General features: G+C 42.6%; 1 protein-coding gene across 1 annotated transcript in view; it reads right to left on the bottom strand.

Moving 5' to 3' along the window:
• Nucleotides 1-3,313: 3,313 nt before the first annotated feature.
• Nucleotides 3,314-21,502, bottom strand: part of TRIL (TLR4 interactor with leucine rich repeats) — a 99,855-nt gene continuing 81,666 nt past the window's right edge. The window contains exons 3-4 of the transcript XR_004351463.1: nucleotides 15,219-15,276; nucleotides 3,314-3,462 (exon numbers count right to left, since the gene is read on the bottom strand). The gene's annotated coding sequence lies outside the window, so the exon portion shown is untranslated. The remainder of the gene's footprint in view (nucleotides 3,463-15,218; nucleotides 15,277-21,502) is intronic.

The raw sequence follows: 21,502 nt of genomic DNA, 5'->3' as shown, positions 1-21,502 counted from the left end.
CATCTGAAAAATAGTCTTTTAGCCGGTAAACCTAGCAAAACTATTACTGTTATCATTGTTATTGTTGTTACTGAAAATGGTTATATTTATACCTGAGACTAACACAATATTGTAAGTCAACTATACCCCAATAAAAATTAAAAAAAAAGAAAATGGTTATATTTAAACCTGAACATTAAGTCATAAAACTTTTAGTAACCACTAAGTTTCATCTTATATGTTGTCAGATAACTGTGTCTCTGCTCACATCGTATTTCCTTATATCAACTGGAGGCTGAACTGCAGCAATTGTCAGTAATCTTCCATAAATTTCTTGAGACCAGTATTACTACAACATAGATGCAATGGGCTATAAAAAGTTCTCCCATAAGTCACTTGCACTTCCTCAGAAAGAGATCTGCCTACATGTTCCCTTAAATGAATAAAAAAAGGAAGATCCTACATTCACAATACATTCTGATTCCTCAATACTCTTACAGCAAGAAAATTGTTCTGAGTAAACATGATTGCTTGTATTGCATTTACACAGGATAAGTCCTTGATCTACTAATATTATATTCGAGTTACCTTAAATGGAGCACCCTCTATTTAAATTAGCTCACTGACTTTGACCTTCATCAACTCACCCCTTAGTCAGAGGGGATTTGCTTAAAGAAAGAAAAACCCTGTCAAGTATGCTTGAGTGAAGGTGAATTTCTTAGGATGTATGAGGTAGGTCATGGAGCCCAACTAGGTATGGTGGCAACTGTGACAATGACTCTGGAAAGTCATTAAATAGCTAATCTCTCTGGTGTCTTGGCCTCTGATGCCGGGTGTTTTCTCATCCTGCTCCATGTCTGCTTCTCTTTCTCTCTTTCTCTGCAAACTGGTTTGTATACTCACTTAATTGCTTCTCTGTGGGCCCATCATTTCTGCTCCAAAATAACAGCTTCAGCCTCCAGCATATCTATGGTCTTTTAGTTCTAACACCCAACACCAACTCAGTTTCTGTCTTTCTGTTCCAGTTTCTCAGGAGAAAGAATCCGTTTTTGTCCCTGGTACAATCAACTATGTCTAGGGAAGCAGGGTTACGTGGAATTATAGCTCCTGCTTCTGGGGGCAGAGCAGCATTTCCAAAAAGGGAGTGAGGAGAAAATGACTGCTAAGAGAAATAGTTGTTATTTCTGAAACCACTTCATAGAAACACTTAAAACATACCAAGAGAAAAAAGTGCAGTGAGGAGACAGCATAAAGCTGGGCATAGAGCAGATGTTAACAAACGTTTGTTGAATGAATGAATGGTTAATAAATTCTTACGTTACTGGAAGCTTGGAACTGAAACAAATTGAATATTCATTAAACATTAAAAACTAATTTTACAAAGCAAAGACATTTTCTGGATATTACCTCTCAGCTTTAAGGCCATAATATCCAAAATATAAAAATTAACCATCAACAAGAGTGAGAAAGATTTTGCTTGTCACGTTTTATAACTTCCTACTCTCTTGCTTTAAACTGACTGATTACACTTAACAGTTTCCAAGAAAGATCATTGCTATATTTTTCTCATATTCTCCATAAGTGATTCCAGTGTATTTGTGTTTGTAAGGATGTTGGCATAATGTCTCCGGGGATGAGGTTAGGAAACACTCTTGTCCCCAAACTCCCTCCAGGTACTATAGTAACTTTCTAAAGAAGGCTTTGTGACAAGGAAATAGGGCAGCTCTTAGCAACAAGCCTCCAAGAAAGCAATGAGAACCGTTACCAAGAAGGCTAGAATAAGTGAACATAACAGCCTAGAGTAAGAATGAATAGTTCTTCATTTTCATTCTAAATTGTCTATTGATTTCCTACATGACCTTAAACCAACACAGCTGTCTTCTCCTTACTTGTATCCTTTGTCAGTATAAATATACACAGAGTGAAGTGGGAATTATTTCTGTGGTGGCTACATAAGGAACTCTGCCCAATACTGCTACCATACCCTTCTCTGGAAATTTCTCTTCCCCTTACTCCATCCACCTGGCTCTGGCAGGAGATTGATGGCCCAGCCCTCTGGCCATAGCTTCTCAGTCTAATACTCTGCCCCTGGCTCCCAATGAACAATGAGCCCCAGTAACTGGATATAGGGGCAGAGGACCTAGAGAGTCAGCCTGTCTCTCTCTGGTAGCTGAATCTAAAAGATGTAAACTTGGGAGCTACCAGGAGCTAAGTTCCCACCCAGTAAGGGAACTAGTCTGTAGCAAGAGAGAGAAATAAAGCCAAAACAGCAGAAACAGAAGCAAGAGGCAGAAAGAGAATTCTGGTAATGGTCATTTCCTGCTGACGTAGTCCTTAACGGCTCGCTGCAACCATGTCCCTCCCCATCGCATGGTTTTACCATAAAATAGCCCAAGGTCCTTTGGATAAATCTCTCCTTTCACTTAAACTAGGTGAGTTTCTTGGAGGCAAGAGAGGTCTAGTAAATGCTCTCTCCCCAACGCTGCCATGGGAAACCACTGGAAGGGCTTCTCCAGCCCTTTAAGACTCTGCCACACCAACACAGGAAAGGAAATGCAACGTTCCCAGCCGTTGCAAAGCAGACACAGCTTATTCTCACTCCACACACCAGGGCATTGCCACACTTGAACATGTGTTTGAAGTAGCTCCCTACACCTACCTACAAGCCGCAGGTACCGAAGGATATCCACACCATCTATTTCACAGATGACATGTCAAGTTTAAGTTCTTCTTAAGCAATGTTTGCAAAACTAGCATTATACTTGCCGAGAATGGAATTGTTTTCAATATTTTGTTGAATGGATAAAAACCGCTAATGTCCTTCATTCTCTATGGGTCCTTATATGCACAGTAAAATAAACATGTAAGTAATATTTTTCACTACAAGTAACAGATAACTCAACTTCCAGAGGCTTAAACAAATAGGGATTTATTTTTCTGACATAATAGGAAATCTGAAGATTGAGCTCTTGGCATTAATCTGGAAACTGAATGAGGTCAGCACCAGTAGCTCTGCAGTACTCCTGACCTCTCTCTGATACCTCTCTCACTTCTTAGTCACAAGATGGCTGCTGAAGCTCTAGAGCACATCCCCAGTCCAGGGAGAAAGGATTGGGGGAGGATCAGTACCAGACCCATTCGTTTTTCTTCTCTTTTACTTGGAAAACAAAACCTGTCCCTGAACTACTCCTATCCCTGGTCAACCCAGTTGTGTATCATGGACCAGAACTAGGTCAGTTAGCCTCTCTTAGCTTTCAAAGAGGCTGCAACAGTAGGGAACCAGATCATCATGCTTGCTTGGACCCAAGCTTCCCAACTAGTGCACTGTGTCGAATAAGGCCTGTGGGTTGCAGTTAAGCCACATAAAGTTGTTCCCCTCATTTCTTGGTATAGCAGAAGCCTTCTGGCTGGTTGTCTTTGGCTGTTAGCATGGTCTTCCAGAACTCCTTGCAGGGTGGTGTCCAACGACACACTCTGTTGTACCTGCAGGCGGTGAGCACAGGGACCAGGTGAGCACGACTGCAAAGGTGCTGCCCCCCGGGCATGTGCTGGAGGAGCCAGCTGCAGAGCCTGCAATGGTGCACAGGGACAAGAGGCCTGTGGGCTGCTGGAGGAGTTTCTAAGGGACAAGCGGTTTCTAAGAGACACCTATATCAGGCATCTAAGGAGGAGTTTGCATAGCCCAAGGTGTGGTCATTAGGGGTTGGGGATCGATCAGGGAGGTCAAATAGGGGCTTCTGGTGGGTCCCACTCTGGTTGGCTACCCCCAACCTCAGCCTTTACCTCTATCAGGAACTTCTGTCCCTGGGCAATTGATGTACCATTTTAGTAACATCCAACCTACCAGCAGGCCGACTACACATTCTGAAGATTAGAACTTCATCATGATCTTTAGATACTTGATATGAAAAGTTTTACTGAATTTGAAATACATTCACATCATCACATAAAATTTTAATACTTGTCAAAGAAACATTAGACTTGAAAAAAAAACCTTTTCAACTATTACAATTTTGAATGGTTGTAAACATGGTTCTGATTATTTATTTTAGTCACCAATTTTGTGTGAGCAAAAATTGTGATGGCGATCAAGAACTTGAAGAGAAAAATTTGGACGAGAAATGACAGAATGTTTAATTAACCATTTCAAGCCTAAAATCTGATTTTTAAATTTTAGGTTTGTGGAAACACGATTGAGTTTCTTATTTTAAAATATTAGGAAATATCTTATTTGGAAATATAATCCAAATTTAACAATTTGTCTCTTTCTAAATATTTATATTTCATTGTTCTTACCGTAATTGTATAATATGGAAAGAATATAATAGATTTGTCTTTCTCCAAGCCCCATATTGATGCCTACAAATTCCCTCCAGGTAGGCACAGCATATTGTGAAGATTTAATCATTTTCTATGTGTCGAGTCATGAAAAAATGTTTGGAAGCACCGGGTGAGATCATCCACCATCCATCCCCAGAGGTGGGCACGCCACCATCCCAAACACACTGAGGTCCTTTTCGCAAAGAAGACTGGGTGAAAGAATGGCAGCTGGGCAGCCTGACAGCATCTGCCACGATGGGTTATAAGTTTCCATTGTACTGAATTCAGAGCATTGAGTAGCTGTGTATGCTTATTTCCTTAGCTCTCATTTAAAGGTAAGCTACGACTTGGCCCCTTGTACAAAGCAATTAAATGAAGTCCATCTGTGCATAGCTCTTTCCTCCAGGTATGTCTCGGAGTATGGTCCAATTACCTTAATAGCAACATTACAAAATAACTCCATTTTGAATAGACTGTTTTGCCAGCCATAAGCCAAGCTTTCTGACTGAACTGGGATGGCTACACTATTTCTTATTCCTTTGCCATCTTCCAGCCTCTGAGAACAAAGAGTTTCAAGAGAACAATGTCTTCTGCAAAGCCATTTTGTCTGCATCTCATGGGGGGTGCTGAGTCTGCCTTGATCACCTTAAATCTCGTACCCACGGCTCTCCCTTACCCTCACTTTTCTACCTTTTTCTACTTTTCAAATGAATCTTATTCAGTACACAAAACCCATGAGTCAGCATTTCCAGGCCTGAATGCTGGCTCTGTCATTGGCAGAGTTTTTCTCCTGGGTTATAACCTAACTGAGAACGTAGACTGGTATCTCATCAGTACTTCAAACAAATAAGGTGCTCAATAAAAATGTACTAAACCGTCCTGATGTCTGGATACACATCAGGCATTGAAACTGTGCAAATGAAGAAAGCTGGTGTGTCATGTGAAAAGAATTATCAGATATCATCCATTTTTTAGGCTGAGGGCTACTGGTGATTCAAAGACAGCCATGGGGTTCACCACCTGCTTTGTCCTGTTTCACCTTTGTGGTCCAGATTCAAGGGGAAGTTTCAGAGAACTAGAGTTGACTTCAAAACCCAGAATAATAAGATTCATTTGAAAAATGAAGTCCGACTAACAATTTAGCACAATAAAATGGTGCAGGTCTTAGAGAGATAGAGTTGTAAAATAGCAAAGGGGAGCATTTGCTAAGCCATCTCAAGATACAAAGTAGGCAGTGTCAGGATCACTTAAACAAAGGGAGAGAAAGATAACTCTGCTGGCTTAATATGTGGCAGCAGTTATGCGAGCCAACTAAACATTTGATGGCAGGGCTGTAAGACAAGAGGATAAATCAGAAGAAAGTAATGTGATACTTTAAGGCTTCACCTGAAATGAAGGGATGCACTGCATGACTGCACTGATGCATCCCGTGATCAGGGACCAGCCACACTGGAATCACCTGGGAGCTGGTTAGAAATGCAGAATGTCAGCCCTCACCCCAGACCTAATGAACCAGAATCTTCATTTTGATAAGAACCTCAGGTCTTTGACGAGCAGTTAGAGTTTGAAAAGCATTCCTTTAGGTAGCCCCATTCCATCTGGTGGCCTTGATTTGGAGACCTTGATCATGAAAGAAAGTAACAGGAAAGGAACCAAAGGGTCTCAGAAGACCACATATACTCACTGGTGCTGATACAGGTTTCGTTCACTGGTAAACACACAGCCTGCACTGCTTATTTCCAATTCAGCTTTTTTCTGTTCCTTTTCTGCCCTCCACTCCAACACTTGCCTCAGACTTTCCTTTCATAAAATAACACCATTTAGTTCTAACTTAGGCCTCCAATCAACATCAAGGAGAAATATTATCAATATTGATTGCTGACTTTAAATTTTTTGTAAAGCAGAAACTCATTCTGCTGATAAACAAAGCTCACAAGAAGTTCAGCAGTCGATTAGCCCTGTTCTTGGGAATAGAATCCAACATTTAAGGTTATAGCACTCTACCACTTTCTTTTTTACTTTTAAAATATTTATTTATTTATTTATAATTGAAGGGACTTCCCTGGTGGCCCAGTGGTAAAGAATCTGCCTTACAATGCAGGGGACACAGGTTCGATCCCTGGTCAGGGAACTAAGATCCCACATGCTGTGAGGCAACTAAGCCCGCGCACCACAACTACTGAGCTGGCGTGCCTCAACCGGAGAGGCTGCGCACCGCAACTACTGAGCCCACGCTCCCTGGAGACTGCACGCCACAACTGGAGAGAGAAAACCCACACGCCACAACTAGAGAGAAGCCTGCGTGCCACAACAAAAGATCCTGCATGCCTCAACTAAGGTCCTGCATGCAGCCACTAAGACCCAATGCAGACGAAATAAATAAATCAAATAAACAATAAACATAATTGAAATATGTTTGACTTATAACATTGTATAAATTTAGGTATACACCACGTTGATTTGGAACGATTATATATGATATATGATTGCCACTGTAGTGGTTGTTAGCTCTGCTGTCACATCACATTTCTTTTCTGTGGTGGGAATAATTAAGATCTAGTCTCTTAGCAAGTTTGATGATTATGCTACAGTATTGTTGTCACTCATCACTATACTGTGCATTAGATCTGCGGGATTTTTTTAATCTACTAGTTGTCAGTTTGTACCCTTAAACCACGTCTCTCCTTTTCTCCACCCGCCCAGTCCATGGTAACCATCATTTTACTCTCGGTCTTTACGAGTCTGATTTATTTAGATTTCACCTATAAATGACATCATATGGAATTTGCCTTTCTCTTCTTGATTATCTCACTGAGCATAATGCCCTCAAGGTCTATCCATGTTGCCACAAATACTCTACCACAGGGCTCCCCCTGGTGGCGCAGTGGTTGAGAGTCCGCCTGCCGATGCGGGGGACGCGGGTTCGTGCTCCGGTCCGGGAGGATCCCACATGCCGCGGAGCGGCTGGGCCCGTGAGCCATGGCCGCTGAGCCTACGCATCCGGAGCCTGTGCTCCGCAACGGGAGAGGCCACAACAGTGAGGCCTGCGTACCACAAAAAAAAAAAAAAAAAAAAAAAAGAACTCTACCACTTACACTACACAAATAAACTTGTAAAAAAATCTACTTTCTAGTAGAGATCAGATAGTTTTCTGATTAATAGGAAATCGGGACAGATTTCATTATTTTGAATTAATCAGTTATCATGACGGAAAAGCCTCCATTGAGTTCATCACATCGTTCAGAGCTACTAAGAGATCTTAGAAAACACCAAATTCAGTTGTTCTCAAAGTGTGGTCCTGGCACCAGCCCAGAAACATCACCTGGGAACCTGTAAGAAACAAAAAGTCTCAGACCCCACCTTAGACTTTTTAAACCAGAAACTCTGGGAGTGAGGTCCAGTAATCCGTGTCTTTAAAAGCCCTCCAGGTGATTCTGACGCCCACTCAAATTTTTAAATTACTGGTATAATTTAAGAACAGATAAATCCGTCAGAAAGACAGATCAGGCCAAAGGAACCAAGGAGTTTTCATAGAAAAAAACTAAAACATACTCACAGCAAGTATTTCCAACTAGGATCATGACTCATCCTCAGAGCCAGCTTAGTCAAAGGCAAAACATGTGGGATTCCATTGTTTAAAGAGTCAAGTAGAAATACCTGTTTCCTCAGGTGATTTTAATTGGTAGCAAACATTCAAATACTCATTTATATGAGGGTGTTTTTCAAAGAAGACACTGTTTCGTAATCAGCTAGCAGCCTAGAAAAGATCGAAAGGGATCCTGGCAATTTCGCTGGTGGTGTTGCTTCTCTGCTTTTAAGGTTTATAAAAAGTCTGCTCCTGGGTCACATCATTTTACTCTTGTTAACTTACACTTTCAGGTTACAAAACACTTAATAATCAGAGTGGCTCTTCTGTATCCTATAGTGCATTCAGGCCTTTCGGCTAATGGATAAATTTCCAACCCCCCTTTCGAGTGTTCACTTATCCTAAGAAGCATTTCAACTCCATTTTGGTATGCAAACAGCCAGATCCTGCAATTAGTCCACGCTCAGTTCTCCCAAACCAGGGGCAGCTTAGACACAGGTCAGGACTACATGATTTTTATGTTCAGGAGTTGATTACACTAGCTAAGGGAGAGGCACTTAAGTAAAGGGCACTATGCTTTAATAGCTGTCTTTACGGTACAGGGAAAACCAACATCTTAATGCCTGCAGTCTTTTTATCAAGTTAATCAAATTTTAATATCAGAATGTGTATTAAAATTAGGTCACTTAGTACAGGCTAAGACGCTTCTTCCTCCCTCCTTGTCTGTTCTGCAGGCCACACAATGCCATGTTATGAAAACTGCCCTTTAAACCTGATAAAATATTTAAGACATGTGTCCTGATAGTGTTATGTAAGCAAATACCAAGAAAAGTCCAACCATTAGTGAACCTGATCAGGCCAGTCTCCAAGGACTGGGATGGCTGCAGATGGCCATCTGGCTGCAGAGCTGACCTGCACAGAGAGATTCCAAGGTGTAGATGCCTACAAGCTCAGAGACCAAACGCCCCAGACCCTTCTTGAAAAGCGATTCTCTACTTTATCTCTTGTTACTTTAGTTAGGTTCAAGCAGTGCCAAACCTCGGTAACTTTACTTAAGAAGGATTAAATATTTGTGCCTATAGCATTGAAATCATAGGAAAAAACAAAGAACGGGTAATCTTGAATGATGGGCAAAGATGATATATTATATATATATATATATATATATATATATATATGTGGTTTTTTTCTCAGCAAAAGAACTACAAGTCACACCAAATGAAATTTTAGGATTGGAGGATCAGATAATTTTATGAGACCTTTTTCCCACTGGTGAACTTTCTCCTTGATCCAGCACCCTGGATTCACAGATCGCTTTTAGAAGGACAACTCCCAAGTCTATAACACAGAAACCTAATTACTTTCATGATTTCTTGACCCCAATTCCCAGTGCCATTGGAGCTCCACAGCTGTCCTAGTCCATTGGATCCCAGTCCCCACTCAGTGCCTGCAGGCGCTCAATAACAATTTGCCTTGTGCATTAATAAATGGATACAAAGATATGCAAAGTGGTTCCTTTTTCTCCTTCCCCATCCCAAGCCAGCCTGGTGCCCTGGAACCCCTGTACCTATTTTGTACACCTTCACCATCATCTGTAACCCTCAGTTCTAATTATTTGGCAAACCCTGGCTACTTTGCCTTCATAATAAAACCCGAATCTACCTCCTCTTCACCATGCCCTCGTCTTTCCTGTAGACCGCATTGTTTCTGAGCTGGGTCACTGCAATCCCCTGCTAACAGGCCTCCCTGCTTCCATTCATGTCCTTGCATTGCCCCAACTGCCAACCCACTTCCTTTTTAAGGCACAGATTGCCTCTCCCTCCCTCCTCCTTCTCTCCTGCTCTCCCTCCCTCCCGCGTGCAGACACACGTGCGCACACACACACTCACTCGCACACACACTCCTGCCCCAACTCATACATCTTCAATGGCTCTTCACTGGGAAACAAGCCAAGTCCAGATTTAGTAACTTGATGCATCGATAGGATTCCACAGTATCGCTTCAGACTACCCATTCCTTCTATCTTCCCACATCCTCTGTATCTCCTCCCCACTCCACACTCTGCCCCCACCACCCCAGTGATGCCTTTCCCCACACAAGGCCTGAACCTTCTCCTGGATGACGGTTCCTCAGGAATCCTTCCACTGAGCCCTCCACCACGAGTGAGCCTGCCCAGCTCACTCATCCTCTGAGCCCCTGCCGCTACTCGTTCTTCCACAAAGCTTTTCCAAGATATTGCCAACTAAAATGCATCTATCCCTCTACCATCCTCTCACAGCGCTTTAATCTTATTTTTATCATGGCACACACTGTGCTTCATATCAATATTTATTGTGTTGTCTCTCCCACTAGACGATGGTATCTACTGGATCAGTGTTGTATTTTACTCATTTCTATAATCCCATATGGCTTGGCACTAAGTTTACTTAGCACTGAGAAAGAGCTCAGCAGAGCTTGAATATATGCCATGACTTCTATAATAGTGTCAGATATACACATTCTTTGTCTCCTGCTTCCTCTCTCTCTCTCTTTCACACACACACACACACACACACACACACACACAATTAGCCCCAACCCAAAATAAAAATTTTACCTAAGGACTCTGATATCCACATACAAGAATATTTTGTCCAGTGATGTCCAGCCTAAGGCCTTCATTTTTCTCATGTGACCTCAGGCAATTAGTGAAATCATCAGTCATATGAAGAACATGTAACTTGCAAGCCCCCTTAAAAGCACATGTAGATGGAAACACACAGCACAGCTCCCGGCCATTTCTCTGGTGATGGGCATTAACTCTGCGTTGGGAGAGCCATTCCAGGAGTCCAGCAGAGCTCTCTACTCCCACTCCACACTGACGTGCTCCTTCAGACCGTCAAATTGGGCTCCCTGGCTTGCATTTTACACTAATAGTGCTTTCATCCCTTTGATTCAGTGAGTCACTTTCTCCCAAATCAGCCATTTTCTGATTCTGACCCAATAGTTGCCTCTTTGCCAGAGAAGCACGTGACTTGTTGAAGCTGGGAGGAACCTCCTAAGTCTCCACTTGGGTTAGACCCTCTCGTGATCCCGCAGACGTGGCTGCAGGGTACTGCTTAGAGTAGACTGACAACTTGCTCTTGTGATCTGGGCATCCCAATCTGTTTACCGGCTAGCAAGCACAAACATTTGTCTACATTTTCCTCAATTTAGCAAATACACTCTTCATTCTAGACACTGGGCAAACCTCAAAGGTGATAAGCTGCAGAAATGGATTAAAACATCCCCCAAATTACATTAAAATCCTCTGAGTAAACATGACATTCAATCTAAAGGAAAGAAATAGACACTGGAGACCTGAGTATGGAATTTAAAAATTACTAAATATGAGACCAAAAATATTTGTTTTCATATTTTTCCTACTCCTATTTTCGAGGTGGAGAAAATTATTTTTCTTCCAGATCATTTCCTCTGTAGAGCTTGTGCTTGGCACCCAGAGCAGTTCTAATCCTTTGATTGGTAAGAGCTGTTGAAGAGAATGTGTCTAATTAAATCCTATATTCTAGAAATAAATAGGCTAGTTAGCTGCTATTCACAGCTCTTCAACTTCTCTCATCAGTGGTGTTAGCAGTTGAAGAAGGTGTGGACTTGGTTAACCCCAGATTCCAAGGAGGAAGAAGTCTTCCTGGCCTTGTCCTCAGGTTTTTCTTTTACTGGTTCTTTAGTGAACCTACAAGGCCAAGTTCCTGGAATCAGGGTGACATTTATTCATTTATTAAGTCAATCAACATAATTCAACTGAGCTAAAATTAAAAAACTAAACACTCAGTTAAAAATCCTAGAAATAAATAAAATACAGCTCTTGCCTCAATTCACAGACCATCAGTGAGGATGGACAGGTAGCAGGAGAACAGGCTGACAGGTGATATAACAGAGGTGAGCCCAGCGCTGGAGCCCTGGAAGAGGCATGACAATCTGCCTGGTGTGCTTCACAGAGGAGGGGATGCTTGAGAAGGGGTGACCTGCATGGAGACTCCCAATGGGCACAGATTCCAAAGCAGTAAGATTTACAACAGAAATTCAGCCCCGGATATCAGAATGGAAAATGAAGACTTTATAGGTTATGTCCTAACAACAACAAAACTTTCTCAAGCATAGCCTTTAGACATTTATTTTTCACTGTGACAGATTATAGTTTCTAAAAGTGACAACAGTATCTCCCATCCCACATACCCCTCTGCAACATGATCTTGGCCATCTCCCGTTAAAAGGAGGAATCTGTATCCACACTCCTTGAACGTGAATAAGCCCTGGAACTGCCTTCACCAGTAGAATTGCACTGAAGTAACACTGAGGTTGTCCCAGGCATAGGCCTTCACTGGCTTGGCTTCTTTCACTTCTTACCTCTTAAAAGCCAGCCCCCATGTAAGAAGCGTGCCTCCCCAGGAGCCCACTGTGCTGTGCAAAGGCCAAGGCACATCCACATAGAGAGGCCCTGGAGGATGAGATGCCATAGGAAGAGAAGAGAGAGATTTTGAGAAAGAGAGAGAGAGAGAGAGAAGAAGAAGGAGGAGGAGGAGAGAGGCCCAGGGTTTTCCAGACACATGAATGAAGACGCCATCTTGGAAAAGATCCTCCAGCCCCAGCAGTCCCAGCTGACTTCATGCAGACCAGAGATGAACTGCCCAACCAATGCTTTCCGGAACGCCCGACCCACAAAACTGTGAGTAAAATAAAACGGTTGGTTTGAGCCACTAGGTTTGGGGATCGTTTTTTTGTGTGTGCAGTGAAGCACTTACTGAAATACAGAGCTTCTAAGGTAGGTACACGATGCTTAGGGAAACAGAATCCTAACATGACGTAGGTTGTCATCTTGTTATGCCATAAATATCGAGATGAAAGAGAAACCCAAGTCCCTTTGTGTTCTCTGCTGTTTCATGTGTACTTCCATTCTACTTCTGGGACTGATCTTCTCCCTTTATGTAGGTCAAAGGCAAACAGTACAGCAATTCATAATATTCCTAATGCGTAAAAGATCTTTTGTGGAAGCTACCCTGGGTGTTGTCTTCCCCGTGCCCAACCTCCAAGTAAAAGAGCTGTTTAAGTGTTAGCCTGTCAAATAATGGAGAAAACACTTTCCAACCATTTTTCATCTTTGCTATAAATTCTAAAGGTATACTCACACACAGGTTAATAAAGACTTGGGTATTCATCACTCATGTGACCCCAGAGGCATGATTACCTGCTTTGAAGGCTTTTAAAATCTCCCAGCGGGGGCTTCCCTGGTGGCGCAGTGGTTGAGAGTCTGCCTGCGATGTGGGGGTCCGCCTGCCGATGCGGGGGACGCGGGTTCGTGCTCCGGTCCGGGAGGACCCCACATGCCGCGGAGCGGCTGGGCCCGTGAGCCATGGCCGCCGAGCCTGCGCGTCCGGAGCCTGTGCTCCGCGGCAGGAGGGGCCACACCTGTGAGAGGCCCGCGTACCGCAAGAAAAAAAAAAAAATCTCCCAGCGAATACTGTAATACTTCACTGCACCGTAGGTAAAGAGTCACTCAAGTTTTTATGCATGGTTAATATGAAAGAGGGAGAAAAATCAGCTTAGGGCACTGAGATTTGTTTGTTTGTTTTTTGCGGTACGCGGGCCTCTCACAGGTGTGGCCCCTCCTGCCGCGGAGCACAGGCTCCGGACGCGCAGGCTCGGCGGCCATGGCTCACGGGCCCAGCCGCTCCGCGGCATGTGGGATCCTCCCGGATCGGAGCACGAACCCGCGTCCCCCGCATCGGCAGGCGGACTCTCAACCACTGTGCCACCAGGGAAGCCCCAAGGGCATTGAGTTTTACATTAAGCGGGGACTAGTTTAGTCTTAGAAATAGCAGAGTAGGTTGGAATCACTTGCTATGGGACTTTAAGTCCACATCTCCCACCAAACACTGAGGTGCCCCACAGAGCTTTCCAAAATGAAATGAACTCACCCAATACATTAGGAAGGTGGGAAAATAGACTCAACAGCTCAGCTGTCTTCTTTTCCTGCCCTCATCCAGCCCCAGCCCCAGCTTTGAGTCCTGGATTCATGGACTCTGATTTCACTCCACTTGGAAATTAGCAAATGGCAACACTGACCAAAAAACTTGTCATCAGGCAGGACCTTTGTGAAATGGCTCTCTAATTAGCCATTTCATATTTTTGTTATTTCTTTTGCGATTCATGTTAAAAATATGTTCCACGGATGCCAGCCCGCTAGGACGCGAGGAGCCCTTGTCACTCAGCAGTAATTCAGTGAAATAATAAATAACCGCGTCGGCAGCTCTGCCGCCCACATCAGCTCTTCCCCATACGCTCCCAGGCCACGGGCCTGGGCTCCCCACACCAGTCTCCATGCTCTCCGCAGGGCACTAGTGGTCACCACAAACAAGGAGGGGATCCTGTCCTCCCAGGAGCCTGCTCTTGGCAAAGAGAGGATTGTGGGTATGTCTCCTGTGTCAGAGGTCACCCAAGGAGTCGTGTAAAAAGCTGTCTTCTCTTACACCCTGTTATCACAAGCAGCATATCTCTTGAGTGAAATTTCAGGAATGGAGGTTCCTAAGGGAAAGGTGCCATTTCATCCACTAAAGCCGGATCAGCTGGAACTGGGAGACAATGGCTTACATCTGCAGAAGAGCTTAGACCAGGACCTTGTGTTCTGTCAGCTTCTAGGTGGGATCCCCGCGCAGGCTCTCGCCAAGATTTCAGCCAGGTCCTCACCCTACCCTGGCCCATATTCGTCCTCCCTGAGCATCTCAAGAAAGAAACAGTAACTTCCCCTCAGAGGCTCACCCTTCCTCATCTGTGTTAGAAAAACAGTAGGGAACTATCAAAATATGACAGAGAAAGATGTTATTCAGACAACCCTGGGCTACAGTCATCATGTTCATGATGGCAAGCCAAATGTGGCCTGACATACCAGGCAGTATGACAGTGGAGATGACGGAGAGAGAAAGCAGCGAGGCAGAGAGAACTCAGCCTCCGTCCCCACCCCACAGAAGGCTGGATTCTCATTTAGGGCCAAGAGTTTTAATCCAGCCTATCGCTGGATGTCAAAGAAATAAGAAAATTCCATAGAGGCATTAGAATTTATGTCCACTCAGGGACACTCAGAAACACTCCTGTTCTTTTTAGAACCTTCTGTACACAATGAACAGAGTTCTGATGAGAGATTCTCACTTCCCTTATTTTTTGTACCCTTATTGGCACACCATCCCCAGGGAGTGGGTCTTGGATGCCTTTTACTCCATAGATTTCTAGATAATGTCAATCTTCTGATCTAGCAGCCATAGGTGAATGACAATGGAGACCACCACTGAAAAAATCACACCTCCTGTGACAGGAAATGAGCAGAAAGGGTAGAGCAGTTCTGTTATTCTTCCAAGGCCCTGTAGGATGAGATAAAGAATAAAGGCAGTTAGTGAAAAGTTCTAGCCATTCATTTTTCTTTTTGCTCTCTTGATTTTTTAAGCAATCATTGTGTGATGTGGACACCCTCAAAACATTAATTCTTTTGAAAAGTCCCTTATATCCATCATGTATCATTTCTAAGTAAAGAATAGGTTTTTCTTCACTTCTCTTAAACTTCATCAGCGCTGCCTGCATAAAAGGTAATTGATTTTAGAAATAGATTTTTTCGTATAGTAATCTGAGGTTTCGCTGAAATCTCAAATTGTCAGTATTTTCTGATCATTTCGTGTAAGTTTGCTTAGTGCTATGTTTTCTGTATAGGCAGATTGTCTTAATCCAAGACTCATGAGGAGTGCAAGCAGAACCCATGTGTTCCATGATTTCTTTTCTCGACACTCCAAACATTAAAGAAATTGAATTTACTTTAGAACTATACACCTTCAGAAGAAGATCCTTGGAACAATCTAGGAAAACAGAACAATGATGTGACCACAAATGGCCTCTTGATTGTTTGCATGGAGTTTTTTAAACTGGTCCTTTCTGGGGAGAGATGAGGCACAAAGTCACTGTCTTAAAATTGCATTTCATACCAAAAAAAAAAAAAAAAAAAAACCCGAAAGCAACATAAATGGCTAACTTTGGAAAGTCAGTTGAATTAATTTTGATATATTTATATGGTGTAATGCTCGAAAGCTTTTTAAAATGGCGATGACTCTGTATTTATCCATAGCAAAAGACGCTCGTGATACATTCAGTGAAAAAGTAGATTAGACTGTATAGTATAATGCATATTTTGGTTTTTTTAAAGGTGCATGTAGATCCACAGAAAAATATCTGGACAAACATATGTCAAAATAGTGTATGTGTCAAACTGGAGCAGTGCTTATGCCTGAGTTTTGGGTGGAATTATGAGGGATATTTATTTTCTTCTTTACACTTTTATTTATGGTGTGACTTTATTTTAATTCAGAATATCTATTACGTTGTACTAAAAATAATGAGATTTTCAATTATAATATTTTTCCTTAAAATGTGGATTCTTAGCACATTTCTAAACTGTGTTATCTCATTCTGTCATTCAACACTGAAGAATCTGGGATGGCTAGGAAGGTGTCTGCCCTCAAAGACACTTTTACAGGGGAAGACAGTGCAAAAAAATCTAGAGGTGATAAAGAGATATTCAAGATATAAGGCTGGCAATAAAGAATGAAGAGACCACATATCCAGGGTGTTTTTAAATTCTCAACCTAAACAGTTTTTGGATATGTTATAGAAACATTTTATTAATTCAAATCCCACAAATTCAGAACTTGTAAAATGTCTTTAGGAGCTGAATGGAAGTTATCTTTGGAAAGTTATTTATTAAGAAAGACCTATTAGGGCTTCCCTGGTGGCGCAGTGGTTGAGAGTCTGCCTGCTGATGCAGGGGACACGGGTTTGTGCCCCGGTCCGGGAAGATCCCATGTGCTGCGGAGCGGCTGGGCCCGTGAGCCATGGCCGCTGAACCTGCGCGTCCAGAGCCTGTGCTCCGCAACGGGAGAAGCCCCAACAGTGAGAGGCCCGCGTAACGCAAAAAAAAAAAAAAAAAAGAAAGAAAGAAAGACCTATTAAACAACAAGTAATTCTTTAACTTTCGTAAAAGAGCCATTTGGATTGTGTCTTCTGGGAGACAAACTGCATCCTTCTTTTTTTTTTTTTTTTTTTTTTTTTTTGAGGTACGCGTGCCTCTCACTGTTGTGGCCTCTCCCGTTGCGGAGCACAGGCTCCGGACGCGCAGGCTCAGCGGCCGTGGCTCACGGGCCCAGCCGCTCCGCGGCATGTGGGATCGTCCCAGACCGGGGCACGAACCCGTGTCCCCTGCATCGGCAGGCGGACTCTCAACCACTGCGCCACCAGGGAAGCCCAACTTCAGATTTAATTAACAAAATTTAAACTGGTAGTAGAACGTCAAACGAATAGTAATCAAATACATTTCATCTGAAAATTGAGATTCTTTTACATATTTTGCTTCTCCTGACTGCTTACTATTTGATTAGATTATACTAACATTTTCTTTTCATCCTAATGAAATCAAATAATTCTAATAAGAAATGTCATTTTCCTGCAAAGTATTCTTATAGTGTCACATTCTTTTCATGCACAGCATTGTAATTGGTATTGTTTGCTGCTCATTGAATTACATTAATTATATAGAGGTATCAAATTTGCAAATAAATAACATTGGGATGCAACAAAGAATAAGATGTTATTCACAATTTCATTGTCAGCCAACAGTGATGATATTCAAAGAGAAAGAAAAGTTGTGTGTGTGTGTATCATGCACACAGTATAAGCCATAGAACAGAAACATTACATCTAAACAATAATGAAACAGAAATAACTGTGACCAGTTTTGAAAAAGAAAGGAGGGATTCACTTCGTTAAATAATATCCTTCTTTAAATTCACTGTGAATAAGATAGTAGAAAAGAACATGTAATATTCTTATCCCAAAGCAGAGGCTTTCTGCCTCCCCAGTTCTTTTTCTTCCTTTTCCCCCCTGTTGCTCTGTCTTCTTTGCCCCACTTCCCAACTCACACTTACACACACACACACAGCATTAAGTAGCTAGGAATTTACCAAAACATAGCAATACTAAAAAAAAAAAAAAAAAAAAGGAAGATATTTATGCACTCAACTCTAAGAACAGTCTGAAATGATGTACCAGGAAAGTCTAGATTCAGACCTCTGGCCATGGCACGTGGGGTTTTTTTCAGGCTTCATTGTGTGAAGTCAGAGGTCTGTCATCTATGAAACACTAACACTGACTTGTTACTTAGAAAATAGCCAGTGGTATAACTATTCCCATCTTGATTCCAGATTTAGACAAACAACTAAGAGAAATGCAGTCCTTCTTGAATTGGAGAATCATAAATGGGACAGGGGCACCAAAAATGCCCCTTCAAACCTCAGTCTTATTTCTATTTTCGTTGTTAACAAATGAAGTCCAAATTGCTATTTAAATATCAAAGGAAGATTAATCCAAAAATTCTGATAATTGAACCTATTTTTACATTTTAATTTTGTTTAAAAGTATGAATATTTTCTTTCTTTTATTTATTTAAAAAATTTTAGCACCATGAAGTCAAGGAATTCCAGCATAAACTCTCATCTTCCCCAAACGTTTCATTAGGGTAAAACACCTTTTCTTTGTATTTCAGTTCATTTTTGAGGGGATGGGGGTGGGGAAAGAAAGGGCGAGATTCTGACATAAGAGAATGGCAGTGCTTCCCAGATGCTTTCTGCCATGCTTTAGGGCAGCTTACTTTAAAATGTACGTGGGAGAGGTTTCTAGACGCTGCCTTTCCACACCTAATAACTCACCCTTCAAGACTTCATGCCCGTACTTATCAGGGCTGGGAACAATTTTTTTTATTATTATTTAAAAGTCTTCCTTGCAGTTACTTCCTCTGAAACAGACCACCTCTTTCATTAGGAATATTTATGGGAAATAATATATTTGTACAGTTGAAAGCATCACCTGTTTTGCTAAGTCAATTCGTGTCTGAATGCAAATAGACTGTTAGAGGGTTTACTCAACAACATTTGCTAATGGAAAGTACTAATCAAAACTTTTCTACAGCAGTAAATTTTTATATTTTTTAACTACTGGATTCCAATTAAATGTATTCAATAGAGCAAGCTTTGATTAAATTTTTTTTTAAAGAGAGTATGTATACAGCACTGTGGAAAACAAGGCAGACTAGGTATGCAGGCACTTGTACATTCTTAATAGAAGTCTTTACCTGAAGGTAAAACCCAATAAACTGTACCCTATAATGTGCTGTGGACTCTTACGTTGATTTACCTGAGTTACCCTGTCAGCAGAAATCAACTTTACCAGGTACACACTATGCTTATATATTTAGTGCATATAAAAGTGCATATAAAAGATCCTTCTTTCTTTTTATAAAGAAGTACTGAATTTCATTAGGGCACTTGTTTTCTTTAAAAAGTTCTTTGTTAACCATGGGATATACTGATTGCAAATAAAGGAAGTTATGGCACTGTGTTGATGTTTTTAAAGGGAGGGAAAATCCTTAATATGAGCCTACAATTTCAACGAAAAAAAAAAGCATAAATACAAGGTTTGGCCTTACTCGAATATATATTAGCAACATCTCTCAAAGAATCTCCTTGATTTCACTGATATATAAATATTTTCCTAAATGACTCAAAAAGATGTTATTTTATTTAATTGAAGTCTGTGAGGAGAGGATTGGGAATAGATGGCTGAAAATCATTTGGGTTTTGGGGGGGTGGGATCCCAATTTTTTTTCTCATCTAAGGATATTTAAACACAACATCTTTGCACATTTCCTGTACAAATTTCATAGACCTTTCATATGTAGGATTCTTACCCCTATATTTAAGTTTCAGGATTAGTTGCAGTCTTAAAAAAATATTTAATTCTCTTTGCTCTGTGACATGGCTTAATGAATCTAGGTTGAGTTTCTTCAGGAAACATAAGAAGCTTCTTGACAACTGAGAAGTCTCCCAGACACTCATTCCTGTCAGAGTTTTCCAAAACCACACATAAGCTGAGGCCACGAGGTTCCTACATCAGACAAGAAAAGAAGACCGCGGCTTCCCTCCCTGACCTCGGTTATGATTGAGTGAGAAATGTGTTTATTGCCCAGGCTCGCCGAGTGTTTAAATGTCCCTATTGTGCGAATTATGAGTGCTTTGAGTGCAAATTATGAGCAGAGCAGCCACTCTCTAATTTCCAACTGTCTGATCTACTCTATTTGTCCTTGCTCACCATCCCCCCTTGAGAATTGCAAAATCCCAGGCCCATTATTATTTTTAATAATGCCGTTGCATTAAAACCTTGGTTGAAGTCCTCTAGTGATTTTTCTTTCCCTCAAAACCTATATTGCTTTTAAAAGCATTTCATTAAGACTGCGTTTTTAAGGAGGAAGGAGAAGGGAGAGATGGGTGACATTAGTCAGCTGCGGCAGACATCCTTTTTAATCCTAAGATTAAAGACAAAACCCCCAAAACTACGGAAAAGAACTGCCTCTTTGCCTTGGGCCCCTGACTTTTAAGGGAGTAGCACTGCTGGTGAGAGGCGCAGTTACGTAGGAGAGAGATGCAGAACGGGCTGCAACTCTGCAGCAGCCCGGCTGCGCGCGGCCACCTGGCCTGCGTCCAGGTGTCCTTGCGCACCCATGGGAGGGGAGCGGAAGCCAGGTGCCTTGCTCTCGGGACAGGGGGCCTTCCGACGCCCCGAGCACTGAGACACTCTGCCCTCGGGGTTCAGGAGTAGGAGGTAGGGGCCGACAGTTTGACAAATGAGGCAGGAGATACCTCCGGTCTCTCCTCAGTTGTCCTGGGGCCGCCGCCTCTCCCCAGCAAGCGCCCCTTCCCATCCCTTACAAAGGAAAGCAAATCTATTAGCTCTTAGCTCCCAGGAGTCCCGTCTGCCCCTCCCTGAAACATGCACATAAAGGGTGGCAGCCTTGATAGGGGTCCTGGGGAAGGAGAGGTATGAGTGCCAGGGGCTCCGGGTCACCGCCCCAGATTCGCCGGCGTCGCAGCACCGGCATCTTGGCCTCTCCTGGAGCCCCGCGGCGTTTTCCTCTGCTCGCGCGCCCTCTGGCAGCACTATGGAGAGATTCACCCGGCGCGGGGAGCCGTGGGGGGAAAACACAGAGCAGCTGCGTGCCTTTGGCCAGGAAGAAAGCAAGGTGGGCGTGGATCTGGTGGCCCACCACCTACCTAATACACTGGACTGGGCTCTTCCCCAGTGTGTCAAGGTGATGGAAGCTGAGGTCATGGCTTCCCTGAGCTATATGTTAGTCACCAATGCACCCCAAACAGACTTTCCTAAGACCCCAGATTTAGAAAGGAGAGCAAGGAGGTCCCACCATTTCTGGTACTCACCTCCCCGCCCCCCAGCTCCATCTACACACACACACACACACACACACACACACACACACACACCCCAACCACCTATTTTCTTTACTCATCCACAGCATCTCCAACACATTCTTAAACCCATGTGATGGCTTTTTTGATGTCGGCTTGGCTAAGCTAAAGTACCCAGTTATTCCATCAGACATTAATCTAGATGTACTGTGAAGGGCGTTTGCAGATGTCATTAAAGTCACTAATCGGTTGGCTTTAAGTAAGGGACAATCTGGGTGGGCCTGACTTAATC

The sequence above is a fragment of the Phocoena sinus genome, chromosome 9 (genome assembly GCF_008692025.1).
Source record: "Phocoena sinus isolate mPhoSin1 chromosome 9, mPhoSin1.pri, whole genome shotgun sequence".
NCBI classification, from domain to species: Eukaryota; Metazoa; Chordata; class Mammalia; order Artiodactyla; family Phocoenidae; genus Phocoena; species Phocoena sinus.
The sequence above is the reverse complement of the archived record's forward strand: the minus strand, read 5'-3'. Positions and strand labels throughout refer to the sequence as shown.